This window comes from Sciurus vulgaris (genome assembly GCF_902686455.1).
Source record: "Sciurus vulgaris genome assembly, chromosome: 3".
Lineage (NCBI taxonomy): Eukaryota > Metazoa > Chordata > Mammalia > Rodentia > Sciuridae > Sciurus > Sciurus vulgaris.
In genome coordinates this window covers 163,289,468-163,308,797 of record NC_136463.1, presented here as the reverse complement: position 1 = coordinate 163,308,797, position 19,330 = coordinate 163,289,468, and the positions used below count along the sequence as shown (strand labels likewise).

General features: G+C 36.5%; 1 pseudogene across 1 annotated transcript; it reads left to right on the top strand.

The window, feature by feature from the left end:
• Positions 1-15,799: 15,799 nt before the first annotated feature.
• On the top strand, positions 15,800-16,375 carry LOC306655785 (rRNA-processing protein FCF1 homolog; annotated as a pseudogene). Its single transcript has one exon. The product of its transcript is annotated as an rRNA-processing protein FCF1 homolog (transcript).
• The last annotated feature ends 2,955 nt before the right edge of the window (positions 16,376-19,330 follow it).

Genomic DNA, 19,330 nt, shown 5'->3' with positions numbered 1-19,330 from the left:
TAAAATTGTCCTCTAGGTTCATGTATGAGATTACAACTGACAAGATTTCTTCTTCTTTTATTTTTTTTTTAAGACTGAATAATAGTCCATTGTGTGTGTACCACTTTTCTTATTCAACACCTGGCCAACAGGTATATGAAACAATGTTCGATAGCCTTCATTTTAATACCCTGAGCTGTTTCTGTAGCTGGGGCTATTTATCAAGGCTTAGTCCTGAATTCTGAGAGCTAACACTTAGAGCTGGACATTCACTCTCTGGGTGATTTTGTCTGAGTACTGTTACACTTTTCTCCTGCATGAAGTAGCCAGGTCTTATCTTCCCTTAACTCTTAGTCATGTAATGGAAGACAAAACATCAACTTTATTTGGTTTGAAATTTTTGGTTTATTCCAACTTGAGTAACTTGAAATTTTCTGCTTTCCAGTAATGATGATGGGTCAGGTGGTTTTATTTGAATTTTTCATTGATCTATCATTGTTTAATTTTGTCAAATGGAAAGCCAAAATCAGAAAGTCATCATTATCCCTCAGTTATTTATAAAAGCTCTTAAAAAACTCCATGCAGATATTCAATGGGAATAACCATAAAATCTGTTTAGAATTTAATATGCAATTACTATACCCTATTTAATACATTGTTTAAAATCTGGTCATGATAAATGTACTGAAAGAATGGGAAGCTTCAGATGAATCATTCAAGCTTTCTGAAAACAAACAAACAAAAATAACTATTATTCTATTTTCTGGCTTTTATTTTTTTTATTTTTACAGACTGCATATAACCTGCTTTTAATTCAAGGAAATATATGTAACATTTTTGCATTTCAGTTTGATTGCTACATCCATAAACTCTAATGTAAATTACCTATACCAGTATTCTTTCATCATTGTATTTAAGATGCTTTCAAAAAATCAATTGTGTTCTATTTAAATTTCTAATAAAAAATCCTAAATATTTATTCTGATACCTATATATAAGCTCTCAATAATTATTATTTAGCTTAGGATGTTGCCTTCAGCAATGAAATTATAATATCTAAGTTATCTCCTTTTTGAAGAAATCAGTTTTTAAAACAATTTATTAATATTCAATTGAGTTTCTAATCTCATTTTACCTATAATAGTCCTACCACTAACTGTGATGATTGAAAGCTGCCAGAGATGATTGAAATATCCTCAAGACATAGGGTATGGTTTCCTACTCCCTTGAATCTGAGCTGAGATGAGTTATCATTCCAATCAGACATAAGTAAAGTGATGTGATGTTGAGGAAAACTCCAAGAGGTCTTGCAGTGTCACTTTGTCCCTATAGGATGCTGCAATCCTTGTGCAGAGTCCTTTCAGTTCTTTCTACTATCCTCATGGATGCCCTGTAAATTCACATGCAGACATTCAGGACACACCATTCCTCAGATGAACTGTCTCCTGGCTGCAACTGAGTAAATGACCCAACAAAGTTCTGCATAAGAACTGCCCATATAAGGTTAGCCTAAAGTGAACCATGTAGAAATCAATGGCTTAGACACTAATTTGGGGGTAATATTTTATATAGCAATAGAAAGTTAATCATAGATATATTTTTGACGAGAAAATAACCATTATTTTGGTTTTCATTTGAAGGGGTGTTCTAGTAATTCTGTAAAAGAATCTGAAAAAGATCAGTGGGAAATTTCTGTGTGTACAAAAATTCTGTATGTAAAGAATGTTGGGATTAGAGATAGTTTTTGCATTGTTATAACATTTCGAAAATGCCTATGAAAACTCTCCAGAAAGTAAATTAAAAAGAATGAATTTAAAACCAGAATAGATTTAAGTTTTTTCATATTAAAAATACACTTTTGTAAATGTATGCACACTTTTTATACTCTAAAACTTGGGATAGATGGATTCATAGTGTTGATGTAGAGATAGTTGAAGGACTATTAGTGGCCCACTTACCCAGGTTATATGCTTTAATTTCCTAAATCTCACAAAATGACAAATTGGTACTGCAGTCAGACTTACATATTATAGTACCAAGTAATCATGGATAACTGTATGTATTTTCTCTATTCAAATAAAAGAATAAAGGAAAGAATAGGAGTGATAGAGCAGATGTGCTCATTTCTACTTCTTACTGTAAAGTTCAGAGGGGAAACACTCAATGGCTTCTTGTCTCCATTCCTGAAGCCTCCTGAGATTCAGTCAACCAATGCTGTTTTCTCATCAAGGAAGGCCAGAAATGTGACAAAAAGAAGGTCACCTGCACTTTTATTTTGGATATAAATGAAGTTCACTGGGTTTAAAAACATGCTACAATGCTGAGGGGTGGGGTGTTGTTAGTGATAGCTGTCCAATGTGAGGAAGACCACCTCTGACGAAGAGTAGGTAGTGTTCAAGGACAATTTCTACAGAGGGACAGGGGTGATACCTTTCTTTTCTAATTGAACAAGACAGATAATTGATCATCAGAGTTGTTAGAGATGCTGCTGCAATGAAGATGCAGATCTGTATAAGGAAGGTGAGTTTAAGTTCAATGGTAGCGTTTAAAGAGACAGTTGATTATATCCACAGTGATTTTTACACACATAAATGCAACCTATGTGGCATTTTCATGTTTTTTGATCTCATGATAACCAATATTTTGGTAAGTCTCCTTGAAATTATGATCATTCAGGCCACACGCAATGCAGTATTATCTGCAAAGCAAACGTCCTAGCTACAGACCATATAATTTGTTTATGTACACAGGTTCTCTTTTAAATTGACTCTCTGCAGTCTATCTTACTTCCTTCCCAAATCGAGTAAAGGAGACTGTATTAGTCAGTTTTTCATCACTATAACAAAATATTGGAAACAGGCTGTTTATGAAGGAAAGGATGTTTATTTAGTTCATAGTTTGGGGGTTTAAAGTTCAGAAGGCATAAGCATAGTCTCATAAGGTTGTCCTTGACTGCATCACCTCATGGTGCATGGCGGATAGCAGTGGTGCGAGTGCATTTCTGGAGGAAGTAAGGGATCACTTCTCAAACTAGACACCACTGAGTGTAGCTGGACTCAAGCTTCTGGAGTACCCCTCTTGTGAGAACTGCCTTCCAAGGTCATGCCCCAATGACCCAAGAACCTCCTAGACCACACCACCTAATGGTTCTACCACCTCCAATTACAGCACCTGGGGATTAGGTCTTCAGCCTATGAATCTCTGGGGGACACACAGCTTTAAAACTGTAGCAGAGATCATGTGTACCATGTGGTTTTGCCTCTTATTCCTTGACTCTGCTTGCCCGACTTCCAAGATGCTTGCTTCATATTACATCTTAGCAAATATGAAATATTACTGCTGAACTACACGAACTTATTTGAAATATTTGTCTTACATTTCCTAGACATGTTTTCTTCATCACTTTTAGATGAGGCAATTGAGTTCACTGTTCTATCCCTTATAGATAAGGGCAGAATTCACGTTGCATGAACAGTGATCAACATAAATGTTGCCCTTACACAGTCATATCTTTGTTATTTCTCCTAACTATCTTTTCTGGAAAAAATCATGAGAAAAACTTGTTTTTAAAGGAAGATAAAGTAACCAATTTATAGATAAGGTTGTTATATGCCAAATTAAGGGAGCTATTCCATTGACAGAGTCTTCATGGTGTCTGGAGGTGGAGAAGAAACACAGGCAAAACATTTGTGAAGGTTTTGGGGTCTAATTAACATAGTTCATTAACTGCCAAGTTCTTTTTGGTACTGAACAAAATTCATGACATGATAATAAAGGATTGTGGACATAGCAAGGCCTGGGCTTCAGGCAAGCCTTAAAACAAGTAAACAGTCCTGTGTTGATCTGGTTGAGCTAACTGTTATCCTGAGTTCTTTCAGCAGGACTGTCTGTGTAGTTTAATGCTCAGAAAATATGAATTTTCAAAAAGGTCTTGAAACCAGCAATACAGTTATATGCAATGTTATCTTCTTGGATAAGACAATCTTCCAGGAAGTTGGAAAAGTTATCTGAGTGAGTACAGGTGATTTATTTTCTCAGAGGTCAAGGAGCAAAACTTAGAGAGACAAGTAAAAACGAATTGAAAACCTGTGTAAGAGTTATTAAATAAAGTTTATTTCCTCTGAAATTTTTGGACAAGGGTTTTAGTCAGCTTTTTTCCTGCTCTGACTAAAAGACTTGACCAAAACAATTTTAGAGGAGAATAAGATTATTTGGTGGCTCAAGGTTTCAGAAGTCTCAGTCCATAGAAGGTCAGCTCTGTTCCTCAGGACTTGAGATGAGGCAGAAAATCATGGAGGAACTGTGTGACAGAGGGAAGCAGCTCACATGATCGGGAAGCAGAGACAGAGGTCTCCACTCACCAGGTACAAAATACATACCTCAGAGGCATGCCCCAATGTCCACCTCCTGCAGAAATGCCCTACCTTTAGTTACCACTCAGCTAATCCTGTTAGGGAATTAATTCGCTGATTGGCTTAAGGCTTTCATAACCCAATCATTTCTCCTCTAAACCTTCTTGCATTGTCTCACACATGAGATTTTAGGGGACATTTCACATTCAAACTGTAAAAGACAGCTTAAGAAAGGACTAAAACTTAACTTAGTCCAAAAAAAAAAAAAAAAAAAAAAAGAAAAAGAAAAAGAAACACACACACACACACACACACACACACACACATACACACACAATAATGAGAGTGAAAGCAAAAACTTCACTAAGTCTGAAGTGTTTTCAAAGGTCTATGTCATTTGTTCATGGAGCACTCAAGGCTATATAGCATTATTTGTTACTGACTCTGCAGACAAGGAAAATAAAACAAAATGTTTTCTGAGGAGGAAGCATGTTCCAAGGAAAGACTGAGTTTAATAACCAACATTGTTCTTGGCCCAGATGTCAAAAGCTTTGTGTTCGTCTTCAATGTAATTGAACTAGTACTGAAGCACATGAAGAGAATTAAGGTAAGACTTTTCAAACAAATACACATTTTAGCTGGAATAAAATTTTTCTTGAAAAACGAAAATTCATTTGGAAATCACTACTCATTACCTTAAATGTAACCAATGATAGTATATAATGCATTTTGAACACAGCATCTTAAGAAGTTTAATCATTAAAGTTCTTAAAATATGTTCCAGTAAAGTCAATCACAATATAGTTATATAAAATCTTTAAGTTTAAATATATTATAGCAAGCTTAGATGATTCTATTTTTACTTCTGGGACCCTTCAAGGGGCATATTTGAGAAAGAAAAGTGTCAACATTCTGTGAAACTAATGTATTTTTCTTTTTTAAACTGGAGAGTAATTTAACAATGGGAAATAGAGAGAATTTTGGTCTGCCCAAGAAGAAGAAAAGAAGATACCCTATGACTGGTTGAAGGGAGGAAGCTTGAGTGGGGATGATGGATATAAAGCACAGAAATGCCAAGTTGGTTGTAGGGAGACTATGCAATGGACCCCGATGATCTCAGTTTCCTGGTATTCAAAGGCTTTGGAGATGAACTCATTTCAGTGACCCACTTCTAATGGACAGAATACAATAAAACAATGGGATAAGAAGACTTTCATTTTGAGCCTTCTCTTTTTCTCTCTCTTCTTCTCTACCCCCATAGCACAGTCATCTTAGAGAAGCAACCATCATATTATGAAGACCACTATAGAGAGACCTACATGACAAAGGGCAGACATCTCTGGCCAGTCCCTGAAAACCTGCCAACAACATGAATGAGGTTGAAAGCAGACCCTCTCCCATTTGAGTATTGAAATCACTACATTCCTCTTAGCACCTCAAGATAAAATTTGCTTTTTACGTTCATAAGGTTTTGGAAAAATTGTTACACACAATAAATAACTAATGTATAGGTATTTGATTAAGTTTTTGCTCTATAGAATTTGGTGTGAATTTTCTTTCCCACTTCCCACAACTACCAAAATTCAAGTAAAAGGCTCACTTTCCCTCGTCAATTGATTTGGGGAGTGCAATGAACAACTAACTGCTCCACATGAGTGAGATTTTCAAGTCCCTGATTGCACTGGGGATGTACATTTCTAATTGGTTGTAATAAATCCCAAGGAGGCGTTTTAGGGATACAAAGAAGGACAAGATAGGTAACAATGTCATTTTCAAAGTCTCCTGCATTAAGATGTGGTCTTATCTTGCATAAATCTCCATCTGACCTTTCAAGTTCTAAAGTTTAATCAATGCTTTACAGAGGAGCAATTACGTTTACTAAAGAAAATAAGTCACTCGTACAGGAGTGATTTTTTTCTTTTTCTTTCATTAAAAAGTTTGCAAGCAATGGTCCTACTGTGTTACAAACCTAAAGGGAAGGATAACCAGCATCCTGCATTTTCAAAACGCAGTAACTGGATTATTTTATTAGATAAATAAATTGAAAGAATGTGTGTGAAGAAGAATGCAGAAAGTATTGCTATCATTCTCAAAATAATTTATACACTTAAAAAGATAAAATTATTGATGCTTTGTTTAAAAATCCCATAAACATAGAATTGTATAGAAGAAAAATATAAAAGGTTAACTACCTATTTCCCGGGGGAAACTGAAAGGCACTGAAGACTCTCTCCTAGATATATACTGTGCCTGAAACAGTAGGCTGGACTAAAGAAAGCACTTGCATTACTTGTTAAATGAGTACAGAAGATGTTTGCTCAATTCTTATAGAGAGTTTAATATGAATGTGAACATTATTTGGAAGCTTAACACTCATGGAGAAATAATTCAACATTCTTAAGAGAAATTCTGGGTGACTTGCCTGACAAGAGAAATATTCCTCACTTCACTGGGGACTTGGGGCATAGAATAGCAAGAGAATCATCAGCCATTTATTGGGAAGGGCTGTGGCCATCATTCCTCCTATCCCTTGGGTAGAGAAAGGAGTTGCTTTTCCCCACCCACACCTCACCTTCTATAACCTCAACTCCAAGCCCCACCTTGAGCCCAGTGAAAAAATTATCATGGATAGAAAACTATCATGGAGAATAGAGTTTCCTGTGAACTCATCAAGAATGAATTTTCTGTTTGGATGCTTGTTAACTCATTCTATGGAACAGAGTTTGAACTATGTAGCATGGAGTTTAGGGTCCCTAAAGGGCAAGCATCACATGGCTATGACATGGAAAGCCGGAAAAAAAAGAGGATAATTGGTACTATTTTGCAAGCAAGAGGGTTACTGTGGAGGAAGCCTGGACATTCAGATCATGCACCAGTCAGTTTTTGCATAATATATGGAAGAGAGCTGATCCAAAGCCATATGAAAGCATCTCCCTGTGGGGATGTTTGCGTGTCATTAATGTTTGCATCTGTTAGTTGAAGCTTTTAATTGAGGAAAATAAATTTTCCTCACCCCCCCCTCCACTCTTCCCCAGGATAATCACCAGGAAAGTAGAAAGTCAACTCTAGAAGGTAGTTGAGCCGGCAGGGCCAGCAACCACAGCAGACCATGTAAAAGTTGGAGAAGAATGAAATGTCATGAGAAATAGGTGGGTTAAGGAAAGTGTGAAAGATGTCCCCAAATTGAGCTGCCTTTGAACCTGGTCTTGGTGGCGATGCCCTTTAACTACTGTTGATCCTCCCTGCAGGAAACTCATACCTGTAGAGATTCTGCATAGGGTTAAGTCTGCTTGTGCCGCAGAAGACCAGCATCTACCATAACAGCATTGTAGGAGCTACTGGTTTGGTGATGTTGGTCTCATGCTTCAACTCCAGGATGATGACAGGGTGCACCAGCTCTGCTGGGATCTAAGAACTCCTAGGTCATGATAGACATGGTCTCTGACATGAAGGATCTGGTGGCCCCGGCATTCCATCAGGCACAGGAAGTCAAGCAACTTCCCTGCCTATAGATCATGTTCTTTTTAAAGCAGATAGTCAGGTGTCTTTGCATCTGGTTTTCTGAAAAACTTGCAGTTGTCAGTGGAAAAGTGGGGCCTCTCCCACTAGATGATGACTGTTTTGAAAAGTTGATGACAATCAGAGCTCACCATGTAACATGTCCTGTAGTCCAGGAAGGGGATAGGGCAGATAGGACTCCTAATGGGGAGAAGCAGCTATTTCCCATGGGCCACTAAGAAGTTCAGGACTAGGAATGTTTGGTCTTCTTTTAGGCTGTGTGTCTGTATCCTGTAGGAACCACTAGTACAGGAGGTCCTGTCCTTGCTCAAATCCAGATGTGACTAGTTCAAGCTCTGCAATTAGGTGTATTTCAAACAACATAAGATGCTGATAATTATCTTCAGGGACAGCAGAAATGTGTTTTTATGAGTATAATTAACAGCATCTTATTGAATATTATTAACTGCTAAAATAAACTTTCATAGGAGATATCAGATAATCAATGTGGATTGAATAAAATAATTTAAATAGCCTTGAAAATAGGATATAATAATCGATGGGACCCTTTTCATTTATTCTAGAATCGCTCTGAAGGCTTTATTTTCAAATAATCTTGTATATAGTCATTAGGTAAATTTCTTATCCTCTGAGGCCCATTCTAAGGTTAGAAAAACCCTACTTCTAGAATATTGTCTTGCCTGTGGCGAACAAACCTTTCAAGTAAAATGCTTTTTGGAACACTTAAAAGTTCAGAGAGCTGGACATCGAACTTCAGGAACTATTTTGTGTTGCATGCTTCTGAATATTTACTTAATATGTGTGTATATCGGAATTTATCCAAGAATTATTTGCAATTAAACCTGACAAGTTTATAGCAGAGTGCATAATTCTCACATTTCTTTACCAGGTTCCCATTGTTTACCTGAAAGAACTTAAATTGTGTGTATAACCACCATGATTGGGACAGTTCACAACACCCCTGTGATGATGCCTGGCAAGGAGAGGGCCGCACAGCAGAGAGGCTGGATGGAAAGCCTCTTTCAAAATAGAGGCTAAAATAGGTTTCACAGAGGCCAACCAGTGAGTGCTTGTTATTATCAACTAACAGTGACATTGAAGAGTCACATGGGAGGTCTTCAAAGAAGCCTCAAAGGCATTTAAAAAGACAACATTTGGACACAGGCCAGCATTTGGAAAATTGATATTAAATTACCATGGAACCCGCCAGGGCAGAGGTCGGGTGGGAGTTGTTAACTTCTTTCCATCTCTCACCCAACCTGAAGGAGCAGAAGTAGCCATTAGCTGTGAGACAGAGGAAAACAGAAAAGGCTAATAATGCCTCCCTGGGCAGCTAAACTTGGGAAGAAGAGAAACTTTTAATTTTACATAACTTGAAATTTCTGATTTAGCTCACACTGAATGTTAAACTATTCTAATGCCTCAGTAGTGTAGCAGTACTGGCCAAAACAATTTTCATCATTGTGCCCCATCGAGTTCAAATACTTTAAACAATTGCAGATACACACCAAGAAAACAAAAAACAAAAACACTCTATTATGAATGCTATACTGTCATGAACTTCATTCAGCAAAAAATATCTCAGAAATCTTCCAGTATTAAAATATATAGGACTTAGCCTCTTCTCTACAACATCTCTGTACTCCATAGTATAGATGCACCATACTCTGCAAACCATATTTTATTTAACCTATCTTTAACTAATAGTTAAGATTTCTCAATGTTTTATTATCAAAACAATGTTGCAATAGTCTTTGTGTATTAATGTGACAACATTAAGTTCAATTGTGGGAAATAAAAGTAGTACGATTTCTTGCAAACTGTGTGTGTGTGTGTGTGTGTGTGTGTGTCTTCACATCATCCTGGAATGTTTGTATAGACTTGATATATATAATATCTTTCATTTTCTGTTGAAATCACTCCAATCAGATTTTTTTTCTCAGACTAATTCACCTAAAATGTTCTTGTCATGAAGTCTTCCATATTGTTAAACCTAATAGCCAGTTCCTCTTCTTCTGTACTGGTTAAAAACATTTCAGACAGTCATTCTCCTTTCCTTGAAACAGTTTCTCATCTGACTTCTGAGATCCTACACTTGCCTGGGCTTTTTCATGTCTTCTTGCCTTTTCATATCACCCACACTTTATGTCAGCTGCCTCTCAGTGTTTTAATGTTCCAGGGCTGTTTTAGTCAGTTTTTTCACTGCTCTGACTAAAAGGCATGACCAAAACAATTTTAGAGGAGAATAAGTTTATTTGGGGGTTCATGGTTTCAGAGGTCTCAATCCATGCACAGGTGACTCCATTCTTTGGGGCTCAAGGTGAGGCAGAACATCATGGCAGAAGAGCATGGCATAGGAAGATGGCTCACATGATGATCAGGAATAGAGAGATACAAAATATACACTCCAAAGGTACGTCCCCAATTCCCACCTCCTCCAAACCACACCCTATCCACCTTTAATTACCACTCAATTAATCCTATCAGGGGTATTAATTAATTCACTGATTGGGTTAAGGTTCTCATAACCCTATCTTTCTTGCATTGTCTCACACATAACCTCTTGGGGGACACCTCACATCCAAACCATAACAAGGACTCACTCACCACTTGGACCTCCTCCTTTTTCTACCTGTACTTACTCACCTAGAGATCTCACTCTGTCTCATTGCTTTAAGTACCTTCTATATGCTGATGACTTACACATACATAACTGCCACATAAATCTTTCCCTTTGAACCCAGACTTGTATTTCATCTCAGTATTCAACTTACACTCATCCATTTGCATTTTTAATAGGTATCACAAATTCAGTATTCCAGAATCAAATTTCTGACATTTTTTAGGCTTCTGTCACAACACACACACACACACACACACACACTCACACACACACACACAACAATCCTGTGGAAACAAAGTCAGATAATTCCTCTACTCAAAATCCATTGTTGGTTACCCATTTCAAAGTAAAATTCAGTGTTCCTATTATGCTCCATAAAGCCCTATTTGACCCACTGCTCCTCCATCCCTCTATCTGCACTCTCTGCCCTCATTTTCTACCACAATCTGTCCACAGTCACCCAGCTTTGTATACTTGCTGATTTATTCAACTTCCGAAATTATCTTTTAATCTTCCCGAACTTATTATGCCCCAAATTGAACATCTGATCCTTACCAACAAAAATACTTTTATGGCTGTCCCTCAAACATAAGCTTGAATGTATTACGTTCTATATGAATGCTAGCTGATATTTGTTATTAGCATTATTATTTTTTCCTATCTTCATAAGAGAAGGATTTTTGCCTGTTATGGTGACCACTGCATTTCACTGTCCTGGCTTGTTGACATAAATGTTGTTGAACAAAAAGAGTTTACATTTTACATGTGCAATGTGCAAGGTTAATCTGTGATAAATGAATACACATGGCTGTGACTTAAGACACTGGTAATATCGTTTGTTTTCTTTGTTGAGAATAATTTTAGTAATGATTATAAACTGTATGTTGATATGTGCCTGAGATAGTCTGATCTGAAAAAAAAATTCATTGTATCTTGACACTCCATGTCATCTGCATTAAAGAGGCATTAACAAAAATATAAAAAAATACAAAACAAAACAAAACAAAACATGACAACTTGAACTACAAATTAAAAGAAATTTAGCTCTAATAAATAAAAAAGACAGAAAGGAACTTTGCTAAAGATCTTTGTCAGTGAAACATACAGGAAGATCTACAGCTACATTTATGGCAGTTCTATTATTCCAGTCATCAAATATATTTATTGTGAGTTCACTCCACCTTGCTTCTCAGCAAGTTCAAGTAGGATGCTATTGTTGCATATGACTATGGCCTGGTTTTCTTTATTATATATTATATTTAGGACTTCCTTTAATGAACTATTTCAGTGTGGGCCATCTCTACCCCTACTGTGTGTATCAAGAGTTTTCTGGCCTGTCTGGGATTTGATATGACAGAAAAGTAGAGGTCTATCCTACCTCAGAATTTTTAGTGTTGGTCATCCAACTCTGACATTTAGAAAGTTTTCATAGCATAAGAAGGTGGTTGAGGTTGGGCTACTCAAAAACCTTTTTCAACATTTCATATTTCCCAAAAGGAAAGTAATCTTTTCTCTTTTTAAATTCTTAAATAATAATTTATTAAACCATTGGAGTTTGAACTTGCACTTTCCAATATGGTAGCCCAAAACATCACGTGAATACCTACGTTGGAACATTTTAAATTAAACACAATTAAAAATTTTAATTTAAAATTTAAATTTAAATTTAAATTAAATTAAAATTTTAATTTAAATTAAAATTCAATTAAAAATTTAAAATTGTTTAATTTTAAACACAATTAAAAATTCAGTTTTTCTGTTATCTTACCCATACTGCAAGTGCCTAGTGGCCACAAGTGTTCATGGCCACCCTATTGGACAGCATAGATAAACATTTTTACTATCATAGTAAGTTCCATGGGACTGTGCTCATCTATGCCCAATTTTTGAAAAGTTAAGGTTGAAAAACACAGACTTAGCAACCAGAGTTGGGAGTCCAATTCCATCACTACCAGTTTCATGGCCATGAGCAAGGAACTTAATTTTCCTGTTCATTAATTTCCCTGTCTGTAGTATGGGGGCGATAATAATGAACTGCTTCATGAGGTAGATGTGGGGATTAAATTTTTATGATATAAAAAGTGCTTAACCTGTGCCCAGCACGTAAGAAGCCCTTGTTTTAAGATTGAGGTAATATTCACATAACATAAAATCAAACATTTTAATGTGTATAATTCAGTGGCATTTATTCCTTTTGCATTGTCATGCAAACACCACCTCTATCTAATTTCTAAGTATTTTCAGCACTCTAAAATAAAACTCCACATCCATTTAGCAGTCACTCCTGTTCCTGCTCTCACCCCAGCTGTCTCTGTGGATTTACCAGTTTTGGGTATTTCTTAGAAATTATGCAATATATGACCTTTGTATTTGGCTTCTTTCCCTTAGTAAAATGTTTCTAAGTTTCATCCACATTGTAGCAAGTGTCCTCCATTCCTTTTTACAGCAGAGCAATATTCTAGCTCATGTATATATCGTTTCTTGTTTATTCTTTCACCTGTTGATGAACACTTGGGCAGTTTCCAGTTTTTTGATTTGTGAAGTGTTACTATGAACACGTGTGTAAAATATATGCTTGAGTATGTGTTTTCAACATACCTAGGAGCAGAATTACTGGACTATAATTGTTAATTTTAGGTATCAATTTGAATGCATTAAGGAATACCTAGAATCTTGTAAAATTATTATTCTTGATATGTCTATGAGAGTGTTTTTAGAGAAGGCTGACATGTGAGTCTGAGTGGCCTAGGTGGGAAAGACCAATTGGCTGGGGACCCAAAGAAAATGCATATAAATTGGCATCTTCCCACCACACCTCCCACCCTGTCCACCATGAGCTGGAACACATTTACATCTAGCCTTGGACATCAGAGCTCAGGCTTGCTAGCCTTTGGACCCCCAGGGCTTTCCCCAGTGTCCCCAGCCCCAGATACTCAGGTTGTGGGCCTTGAACTAAGTTATACTATTGGAGTCCCTGATTCTGAGTATTTTGACTTGTACTAAGTCATGTCCCTGTTATCCCTGGTCTTTGCCCTGTATACAGCCTGTCATGGAACTTCTCCGTCACCAACCATATCACACAAGCTGATTTCTTAATGTGTGCCCTTCCATAAACCTATATACATGTCCTATTGATTCTGTCTTTCTGGAGAACCATGATCAACCTGTGGATCATATGGTAGCTCTAGGTAACCTTTTTTGAAAAACTTACAAATTGTCTTCCAAGAAACAAATTTATGTTATTCTTTTCCTACCATAATCATTGTTTTTTTTTTGAAGTTCCATTGTTGGAGCAAATCACAGGGGAGATCACTTTGATGGAGTCTATCCCATTATTGTGTAGCCTGGGTGAGTATATACTTTTCTAGTGAGGAAAAAACCTGGGTCATCAGGCCACTTTTACCCACTTACATTCAGGTTTTTCTCTTGCTCCTGAAAATCTCACTTATTTATTGCCAGTTGAGATCCACACAGTATGTCCAAGACCAATGTTTACAGATTCCAATTGCTAAAAATTTTTCAAAACTATCCCACCTTAAATAAAATGGGATTTACTTTTCATGTCCGTAGCACAGCCATTTCCTCTAGAGCACTGACTTCTTAAGATCAGAGATATCTGGGTTAAATCCCAGCTCTGCATTTTACAAACAGTTTGACCTCGGACAATTTACTTAGCATCACATTTAGCATCAATTTTCTCATGTATTAAAAGAGCTTATCTTTTAGAATTTTTTTGTTGTTATAAATAATGGAAATTAACTGCTGTAATTTCAAACAGAAAATGATTTTTTTTGAAGCATAATGAATAGCTTAGATAATCAAAAGAAAAATGGGTGATCAAGGTGTATAAATTGTAGAGACTAGTATTAATGTAGTGGTGCGGTAAGTATTAAATTGTTCTCAGGCTTTGTTATTGACTCTGTTCACAATTCAAAGTTCTTGGAGATGCAGTACAAGTGGTTCAGTCACATACCCATTTTGTAGTTCTGGGAAGACACAGTCCCTTAATTAATTAAAGTCCCTTAGTTAATTGAACTCACTCAGGGAAAGGAAAAGTCTAAATAAATACAAAAGTCCAAATAAATAAACCAAAATTAAATAAAAATCAAGTTATTGCACTTAGAACTGTTGGGATCTTAAGCCCCCCTGCTCTTCTCGACCAGCAACAAGGGAAGGGAGCACTCCCCAACAAGGCCAGACCGGGAAAGGTAGGGCCCACTGACCATCTGCACCCAGCCCTCTGGGCGGAGGACAAATCAGACGAGTCAGGGAGACCAGTCACAGCAGGAACTCATTTATTGAGGAAGTCACACAGCTTTTATGTAGGGTGAAGGGTAGGCAAGAACCAATCAGCTTAAAGGTCAGCAAGGCATTGGGGGGGGTTGGGTTCACACAGGTGAGAGTCCCATAGGACTATATGGCAAGCACGAGCTGATCACATTCATGGAACTGTCGTTAACCAATGCCTGACGGTGGTCCAATTTATCGACATTAACCTTTGAAACCACCTTTGAGGCCTTGATCTTGCTCACCTGCCAGGGAGTAAGGAGTCAGCCTGAGTTAGTTAACGTGTCATTAGTTGTAACAAGAACAAGTAAGGGGGCTGGGGATATAGCTCAGTTGGTAGAGTGCTTACCTTGCAAGCATAAGGCCTTGGGTATCAAACCCAGCACTGGAAAAAAAAAAAAAAAAAATTAAGAGTTCTAGTCTTTCATAATAATTAAATGAGATTATACATTTAAAGTACTTAGAAATTCTAGTAGTAAATAGGTACTCATGTAGTTTTCAATACTACTGCTGCTATTTATTTTAGCTGGATAATCTGTAAGCTGATAGATACCCTGCAATTGTCTCCTTCAATGACTTCTGTCCTGGAAATATAGGGATAATCTAATTATTATTAGCCTCATTGGTTTCCTGTATAAATTTTCATATTCATTTCCTCTAAGACTTGTGCAATTCAGAGTACTCCTTCTGCATGCCTGAGTTTAGGAGTCTTTATTGGTTGTCGAGGAAAGAAATTTGGCAGATATAAGGTAAAGACATTCTCCTAAAATACTTCGCCTCTTTTAAGTGTTGCTTTTCCTCTAGTAAATCTAATGATAGTTATCCTAACACTTGCCTTCTTCTCATAAACAAAAATCCATTCTTTCTTATTAGACAAATGATACATTAACTTTGGTTTATTCATTACAGAGTCAACCATCTCTGGGAACCTGAAAACAAACTGGCCCAAGGTGCGTTGGAATCTCATGTGGAGCAGCTGTGTAATGATCAATTACATTACTGCTGGCCACAGGGACACTTGTAATATTGTAAATGGGAAATGTGTTCCAAACTTCCCTATGAACAGAAAGTAGCAATGATGAATTCCAGCAAGTGTAAAAAATCTGAGTGGGGAAGAAACTGGGTGTGCGGTGTGAACTTGGGGAAGCAAAAGAAAGCAAGGGAGTATGCGACCATAAAGCCAAGGCTTTGTTTCAGAAACGAGAGGCTTAAAGAAAAGGATAGATTAAAACCTAAAAAGAAATAAAAGAAAGATTCCAGTGCACTGAGGGAAAGAGAAGTTCCCCAACACCCTTCTGATTATTCTTCCAGTATAATACACAACTGGGTCCACCTTATCATATCCTGGTTGATACCAACTTTACCAATTTTTCCTTTAAAGCTAAACTGAACTTAGTGTAGTAAATGATGGACTGCCTGTGTGCCAAGTGTATCCCTTGTAGAACTGATTGTGTAATGGCCGAAACTGAGAAACTGGGGCAGAAATATCACAAAGGAGCCACAATTTCAAGGATCACCATGCTCACACAAAGGAACCTAGGCAGATGACTGCTTATTACGAAGAGTTACTCAGCACAAGTGTTCCATCGTGGCCATAGTTGACCATGACCTTTAAGGAAGAACACAGAAGATTCCTGGAGTTCCTATCATGTATATTTCTAACCATAGATACCACATTGAGCATGTGCCAGATGATTATGAAGCCCCTCGGTTCTGATTTTTACAAGACCAAGTTCCTCTACCTTCCTTCTGCCAACTTTCTCAGTTGCCAATTCAGTAAACATGCTACAGAATAAAGAGTAATTCATTTGTCATGAATTATTTTCTCTACTGTGAGCTGAGTATGGTTACATATACCTACTTCTTGATGCTTCCTGAAAATGATATTTTGTCTCATTTAAAAATTGGTTGCATTTTTTTAAATAAGTCAGATGCTCCAATCATTAAAAACATCTGAGTGGTATACAGTGAAATTTTTATCCTAGATGATAGTGTTGCAGATTAAATAATATTACATTGAGGTTTATTGTTATCTCTAAGAAGGATGTTTTAGACATCATACAATGTAATTACTTCTGCTTATTTTTAGCTTTCTGTTAACTTCTCTGGAAACCATTAATTCCTGAGAAGGGTGAAGCAGCCTAAGAGCATTAGAAAATCTATTAGATAATTTATACTACAAAAGTGTATCTTAAAAATTCATGTTTTTGCCTCAAGAGACATTTCTTGTGATTGATGAGTTCTATGTCACTCAAAGCCCAGTCTAAAAAACAGAAAACAGTGTCTATTTATAATAAAGATGAGTTGATACAGGGTATTGGCATCAGCCTCTGTTGAGAGTGGCCTCTCTTTAAGGTGCCCAAGGCCCCTAGTATTCTGTTTTTGTTATCCTTTCTGGCCCAGTTCAGCATCTACTTTCTCCAGTCAAGCACAGATTTAGTATGTCCTCTGGCTAATCAAATGTCTCTCTACACCCTATTTCTCAATAGATCTTTGTCTCCTTTTTAACTAACTAATCTTTTTCTTCCTTCCTTCCTTCCTTCCTTCCTTCCTTCCTTCCTTCTTCTTTCTCTCTTTCTTTGTATTGGAGTTCGAACTCAGGAGCACTGTTACCACTGAGCAAAGTCCCCAGTTCCTTTTAATTTTTCCTTTTTAACTCAGGGCCTCTCTTTGTTGCTGAGGATCTCACTAAATTGCTGAGACTGGCTTGAACTTGAAATCCTCCTGACTCAGCCTCCTGAGTTGCTGGGATTACTGACATGTGCCACTGTGCTGGGCTCCTTTTAAATTTTTCATACCTGTAAAAAGATGCCGTATATAAGTAAGTTTGGCAATGTATTTCCCAGAATGTTTGAAGGCTGAAAGAGCAAAGGGGAGTTAAGTAGCCTCAATATAAATGACTGTAGGAAGAAACTGGGGCTTTATGATTGAAATAGCAAAAGGGAGGAGATGGAGTTACCAGAACTCTGAAATTTAAAGTAAGGTTCTGCAAAGCTGTGGTTAGAATCTTTGCAGAGGAATCCATACAGCTACTGTTAATGAGCAAAGAAGATGTAAGTTGTCGAAATTCTCTGCTGTTGAAGGGAAAAGGAAAGGACTCAAAATAGAAATAGAATTCTCCTTGCCCTTTATCCAGCCTTCCAGTTTCCTATATGCCTCCCATTGGCAGAGAGTAATAGAAAGCCAGCAAGCAAGAAAGTCTAGTAAATGTATTTTGGAGACTCTAAACTGTAGCACCTAAGAAAAATAAAAATATAGAACTATGGGATTGGAACAGAGAAATAACAGGTATATAAGTAGCACTGATTCTTACCAATATGATTTACAAGTGCAGTCCTCTAAGGAATAATGTGTGCAAGCAACTTTAAGACAAAAATCCACTCTATTCTCAAATTATAATGTCTTTGCTATTTTAGAAACAACTTTTATTTACTTACATTGAAGTAAAAACAAATATGTTTTAAGGCAAGAGTTATGCATGAGTTATGAAATAAGTAGTGTTTCCCAAGGAAATGAATCCATTATCAACCATTGTTATGTTACTAACACTTAGGTCTTTTAAAAATAATATGATTATGCCTAGCATTTATTGACACTTCATCTGCTCTGACTCAGTGAAAAGATATAGACTGTGTACTAAATTTAATTAGTCCAATTACTGAGGTCCATAGCTATCAGCCATCACAAAAATTAAGTCCAGTGTAAAATAAAAGTGTTTATTTATTCTCTCTAACCCCAACCCTGCAACCACCCACGACCCTACCAAATAAAAAATAGAAAATCTATTATGTATCACAGATCTATGTTTTTCTCTTTTCTTTAGGTTGTTGTTCCAAACACTGTTTTATTATATCTGCTGAAAAATACTAAAGTTTAAACAATTAAGTAAATCAAAAGTAAAACATGAATGTATACAACCTACTAGAAAAACACATAGGTGAGAGAAGAAAATCAAACCCTTCCCTGGTAGAAAATTACCAAACCACAAAGATAAATATTAAGAGAGCTAGAAAGGAATGACTGATATTTTAAAAAATCAGAAAACAATGAAGAAAATAACAGAAGTAACCTTAGTCATATCAAATAAAACAAAATTTAAATTAGAAACTGTAAAAGGAAACAAGATCATTTTATATTGATAAAAGATCAATTCAGTAAAGCTATAATAATTATAAATACATATGCACCCAACAATGTACCTTCCAAATATATAAAACAAATATTATTAGACCTAAGGGGAGAGATAGTTGCCAAAACAATAATATTGGGGAACTTCAATACCATACAGTCTCATTAACAGACTGATCATCCAGAAAAAGAGATAAAGAAACACCGGAGTTGAAACATATTAAATAGCAAATGGATCTAAGAAGCATTTTATCCAACAGCAGCAAACACATTCTCTTCATCAGCACATGGAATATTCTCCAGGATAGATCATATGTTAGGCCACAAATCAATTCTCAGTAAGTTTTTTAAAAATGAAAACTTACCATGAATCTTCTCATGCCACAATTGATGAAAACTAGAAATAGACAACAAGAAGAAAAATGGAAATGTAAAAATACAT